Source organism: Rutidosis leptorrhynchoides, chromosome 9, assembly GCF_046630445.1.
Source record: "Rutidosis leptorrhynchoides isolate AG116_Rl617_1_P2 chromosome 9, CSIRO_AGI_Rlap_v1, whole genome shotgun sequence".
Lineage (NCBI taxonomy): Eukaryota > Viridiplantae > Streptophyta > Magnoliopsida > Asterales > Asteraceae > Rutidosis > Rutidosis leptorrhynchoides.
The window spans coordinates 306093533-306100308 of NC_092341.1; positions in this window are offsets into that span (position 1 = coordinate 306093533).

Here is a 6776-nt window from a genome sequence, read left to right on the forward strand (position 1 = left end):
TTAGATGTCAGTTGGATATACACTTACAACGATCTAATTAATTAAATAAATTTTTGATTATTAATCAAAACATGAAAACAACAAGGAATAGCACTATAATATGCTTATAGCACATATCTTATTGGACTTTTCTATGAGCTTCTATATTTATATATTCATGACCAGATCATATATTTTTAGCTGTAAAAACAAATCCTATACTACGTATTTTAGATGTAAAACAGATTTTACGATCACAAATAATTACTTAATAAGGACTTTCACTGAGTATATTGTTAGGTATTTATGGACCCAACAATCGCAATCAAGAGATTGTGATTCTACAAATAACAAACAGACAATAAGAATACAAAAAAAAAAAAAAAAAAAGTAAACGACACAAGATATTACGTGGTTATATGCAGTCGTTGTGATATCTTAATCTACGACCAAATCTAGAGTAATTTTATTGATTTTTTGTGCTTAGAATTACAATAAGGTTATGGATCTATTTATAGGGAAACATTAAACCTAAAACGTTGTTCAACAAGTTTAACTTGACCTTCAAGTACAAGAAACATTCTATAAAAGCAGCTCCTTGTTACTTACGTAAACTTGTCTTCTGAGCTTGACTTGTCTTCCAAGCTTGACTTGTCTTCCAGATTAACTTAATCTCCAAGCTATTTCTATTTTGTTTCCTTTTTTGTTTAATCTACTTCACACATCCAATAATCTCCCACTTGAAGAAGACTTTAAACAAACCCAATCTCGTCAACCCGTTCCAACCAAGAACGTCGAACCACATTTTATAACGCCAATCAAACATGGGACACGCAAACTCAACATCGCTGGAAAAACAGACTCTTGATACAAGGTCTTCAACACTACTTGTCGAAATCGAACCAATACACCTTAAACTCTCTAGTCGGCGTCTTCTTTTATCAGTTCATAAGAAGACTAGTTGAAGTTATGTAAAGTTTCAACTTTCCGATCGTAACCACCTTAATATACATATAAGCAGGATTCTCCGTACCAGGAATTTTAACAACAACTAAAGTAACATCATTTATGAGTTCACGAATAAAATGATGCCTCAGTTTTATGTGTTTCGTATGACCATGAAACACCAGGTTATTCCCTAGATGAATAACACTTTGATTATCACAGTACAAGACGCAATCTTGTTGAACTCGCCCTAACTCCACCATGAAATTCTTCAACCAAATAAGTTCTTTGCTTGCTTCGGCGGCGGTCATATAATTGGCCTCCGTTGTTGACAACGCAACACTCTTTTGAAGTCTCGACATCCAACTAACCGCCGTCTTTCTAACTGTGATAACTTAACCCATAGTGCTTTTTCCCGAATCGTCACAACCACCCAAATCCGCATCCACGTACCCTCTCAAAATGGACTCACCTTTAGTGTATTGCAACCCCATTTTAGGAGTACCTTTCAAGTAGCTCAAAAGCCACTCTACTCCTTCCCAATGCTCCTTACCCGGATTTGACATAAACCGACTCACAACTCCCTTCCGCATGAGCTATGTTGGGTTTTGTACACACCATTGCATACATTACACTACCCACCACCGATGCATAAGGAACTTGAGCCATTTCCTCTCTGTCTTTATTCGTTGTAGGAGATTGACTCTTCGCTAACTTCAAAGTTCCGCCTAAAGGCATGGAACTTGCCTTTGAATCTTCCATATTGAACCGCTCCAACACTTTCTCGATATACTTGGTTTGAGACAAAGTTAAAGTACCTTCAACCCGATTCCGTATAATACTCATCCAGAGTATTTGTTTAGTGGTGCCCAAGTCTTTCATCTCGAACTCATGAGACAATTGTCTCTTCAACTTGTTGATCTCCAACATGTTCGATCTTGCAATCAACATATCATCAACATAAAGTAACAATATAAGATAGGAGGGCTTGAATTTCTTCAAGTAACAACAGTGATCCAAATTACTTCTCATAAAGCCGCTCCTAGCCATAAAGTCATTGAACTTCAAGTACCATTGTCGTGGTGCTTGTTTCAATCCATACAAACTTTTCTTCAATTTGCAAACCCACTTCTCTTTACCAACTACCTCGAAGCCCATAGGTTGCACCATATAAATCTCTTCATTGAGATCCCCATGTAAAAACGCGACCTTTTCATCTATGATCCACAATCAAGTAACATCACTCTTTCCCTTATTTCCCAAATTATGTCTTTCATTTATTACTATATTTTATTTTAAATGCAATGAGGACATTGCATAATTTAAGTGTGTGGAGGAAAGTGATTACTCAATTAAAAAGATTAAAAGATACTATAATTTTCCCGAAAAAAGTTGAAAAATGGGTACAAATTAATTTTTTTTTAAGAAGTATAAATTCTTAGTCAAATTTATGTCTTTTTACTAACTTAATCTTAAAAATAATAATAGAAATACTCTCAATTTCGAGATCAGATTACTTGTTTAAGATAAGAATTTAATGGTCAAATATTGTGAAACGATTGCAAACTTATATCCACTACCATATGACATAATAAGCATGGACCACCGAGGCAGCAAAAGAGTCCCAAATAAGGGCAAATTTAGAAAAATTGCCAAATGTAAAGCTAAATGCTAAACATAGAAGCAAAAGAAATAAAAAGGTAAAAGAGCCCAATGAAGGCCAACAAAAGAAAAGAGTTCCAATGAGAACCACACATTTATAAAAGCTCTAGTTAGAAAACAAAAGAGTCCAATGATGACCAACTTGTATAAATTTGACTTAATAAACATTAGGACTACTTGTAATCCTTGGCTGGTTCGGACTAGTTCTTACGAATAATAAAAGCTAACTTCTTATTAAGACATATTTTTGACTTTGCATTTTACTTTAACTTTATACCCAATTTGAAGTTATATGATTTATAAGGTTTACTTGAGGACAAGTAAAGGTTTAAGTGTGGGGAATTTGATAACTCCTAAATTATACAGTTTTTTGATAACATTTTAAGGAGTTATCTTAGTATTTTGAGAACATTTTAATCCTAAAACACACTTAAATAGATAAAATGAGAAAAACGGTAATTCTAATGATTTTATCAAAGTTATGTATCAAACACGATCAAAAACAAGGAAAATTGCAGAAAAGGCTATGAAGCCGCCGGCCAGGGTTCAAGGAAGCTGCCGGCTTTGGTGTGAATATACCAGAATGTTCTAGAATTGCTCGCAGAATTGGATGAACTTGATGATCAAGCAAAATACAGTTAAAGCAGCCGGCTTCACACTGAAGCTGCTAGCCTAAGTCACACGGTTTCTAGACTTGTCGACCAAGTTCATGTAAAAATTAAAACAAAATCAAAAAGATTGTCAGATCACTGAAGCCGCCGACCTGCTATCAAAGCCGCCGACTTAAATATGACGGTTACGCGTTTTGTGCTTGCGGATCAAGGTTAACTTGTAAAAGGAGTCACCGAACCAAGGAAGCCGCCGACTTCACCCTGAAGCCGCCGGCTTGGCCATCAATTCTAAATAGTATAAATAGAGGGCTCCTGTTACAGTTTTCAATGTACAACTTAATACAACACTTTTTAGTTCCGTTTTTCTTTTAGGGTTTTCTCTAAAACCCTTAGATTAGATTTATTTTCCATTGTAATCAAGAATTATTCAAGTTGTTTTCATCTACCTTTTGAGGTATGATTCTATCTTTATCTTATTGTTTAATTTATTTTAATCGTTTCTGTTCGTCTTCTGCTATGAACTAAACGTTCATAGTGGTTACGTGGACGAAAACTAAACTTCATCTGGGAATCAGATGAAGCCCTCGGTTTCACCAATCCAAACCGCCGGATTGGATGGAATAAAGCCGCCGGCTTCGTGCTTCATCCGTACAGTTTCTGGTTCTTTTCCAGATCTGTGTGGTCGAGTTTCTGTAATGATATTTGAATTGTTTTGAATCTGTTATGCTTTAATATACTTGTTTGCCATGCTTAATGATTAAATAACTAGATTTTAGGGTCGATTAATACTTAATCCGATGATCTATTATTCGATTCATGCTACTTGTTTAGATCTAGTCCATCAAACTTGTTAAATTGAATTGCATGCAACTAGGTTAAACAACATAATAGTGATAAGCTTATTTAATTGGAATTACACTTATATAATAGAGTTTGATATTTTATATCGCGTTCATAATAATGACAATAATAGCAATCATAATAATTAGATGATACTAATATTAGTTTTAATGATAATGATACTAATAAGTATTTTAATAATATTAATGATAATACTAATAATTATAATAATAATGATAATATTAATAATAATTTTTAATGATAATAACAATAATAATAGTAATGACAATAACAATTTTTACTAATAATACTTATATTAATAATGATAATGTTAATAATAATAATAATAATAATAATAATAATAATAATAATAATAATAATAATAATAATAATAATAATAATAATAATAATAATAATAATAATAATAATAATAATTACTAGATAATAATAATAATAACGACGATAATAACGACGATAGAAATAATAATCATTTTAACAATAATACAAAAATTCAATTGACTATAACTTCTAATCCGTTCATCGAAACCATTCGATATCTAAATGAAAAGTTATTGATTTTTTGCTAGCTTTCCAACGACATGCATATCATATACCTTATCCTAGTAGCATATGTATTAAATTTAGGATTCATCATAAACTATCTAATGACAATATTAAACATACAAGCATGCATAATCATTTATACTCGAGCACTAGTCAGGGATACACTATTAATATATAAAAGTTAAGTTATGAGTGCTCACGTATCAATATTGAGATTCAATATTGCAGCAAAGTACTCAAACGCAACGGAGATGATAAACACTAGATTGACCTCACGAGCATACCCCCGAACCATACCCATAACCTCCATAGCTATAACCCATAATTTTCTTAGCCATATCCTACTCAAAAACCAGTTTTGAAAACCCGTTTTAGATCACTCGAGCAGCACTTCGTCGTAGTATTTTATGTGTAATACTAATAATATTAATACTCCTAACCATAAAATTAATAATAATATTAATCTTTAATAATAATAATAATAATAATAATAATAATATAAATAACAATAATTAATATACAAGTATGTGAGTTATACGAGTGGAATATGAAATGAATCACACAACACTGAATTCACTCGATTTAAAGGATTTCACCCCACCTACCCCCTCATGCGATCGCATGAGATTGTGAGTATGGGCTCATGCGATCGCATGAAGCCTTCATTCAGCTCATAAACACAATTTCATGTTGCCGACACTTTGTTTATATAATAATTAATATATAAAATATTTAATCTTTAGAATTAATTAAATATTATATTATATTCACGTGCATAGTTGATTTGTAATTTTAGCACCGATGAATTGTACGTTGACGCTCGACTTACGTGCCGGTTTCGGTTTTTCGAACGTCCTTTCGTACGCTTAGAAAACTAGCCCTTTACATTTCATGACTCGTACCCTTATTAAAATATAGACTAAAATCGTTGGTAGTTATATTACTCAAAGTGTAACTTATACATTTGGTTGTTTTGGTCATTTGCTTCTATAAACCGATGTCTCGTATTATATATATAATAGTTTTATTTTAACTCAAACGTTTTATAACTATATTAATATTAAGTTTTATTACATTGTAAATATATATATATATTTTTTTATTTCAAAATATAAATTTGAAATATTTATTTAACAATAATATATAGTTTTTCAAAAATAATAATATTTCAAAGTCCGTTTTATATAACTTAAACTCGTTTAAATAATAGAAATTATTATATCAATTAATGTTTTTAATAATATGAAAACCAAATAATTAATTTATCAAGGGACACGAGTCAATCAAAGTAAAACACGCTTTTGAAATTTAAACAGGAATCTTTACTAACTTTTGACTAACTCTTGTAAATGACACTTTTGTAAATCACTTTAACAAATATTCCGAATACCGTTAAAAAGAAAAGGTTTCCTAAATCAAAGTGGACTTCTCAACAGAGACTCGTAATCATACAATGTATCTGATAAATCAATCATTTGATATTATTTTCTAATTCCGTCGATAAATATATTGAAACAAATACGTTCATGTAAAGTATTATTCATCTAATACTTTGTTAACGTTTTCAAGTTATAATATATATACATATACATATATAATCATATTCATATATATAATGGTTCGTGAATCTTTGAAATTTGGTCGAGGTTAAATGAATGTATGAATACAGTTTAAATTTCTTGAGATTTAACATTACAGACTTTACTTATCATGTCGAAAACATATAAAGATCAAGTTTAAATTTGTTCGGAAATTTCTGGGTTGTCACAGTACCTACCCGTTAAAGAAATTTCGTCCCGAAATTTGATTGGGATGGTCATAGCTGACAATAAATATGTCTTCATGACGCGTACGAGCTGAAAATTAGATTTTTACCATCATCGAGTAATATAGACAAAACAAATTTGATTTTGTGAAGAGTACGAGGGAAGTTATCACCAAAGAGTGACATGAGTAAATGCAGGTTTGACTTAACCGGTGACTTAGTCACGGTTGATTTCCGAATTTCAAGGGATTCAGAGAAAATCTTCGTAATAAGATTTGGTTCTTCGATAATTAAAGAAATTAGGATCTTCTTTGGTTAAATGCGATGATCTGTTTCGATTTCTCTGTCTGCTATTTCACTATAAATCTACTCCCTTCGTTTCCTTATTTCCACAACTCATACCTTCTATT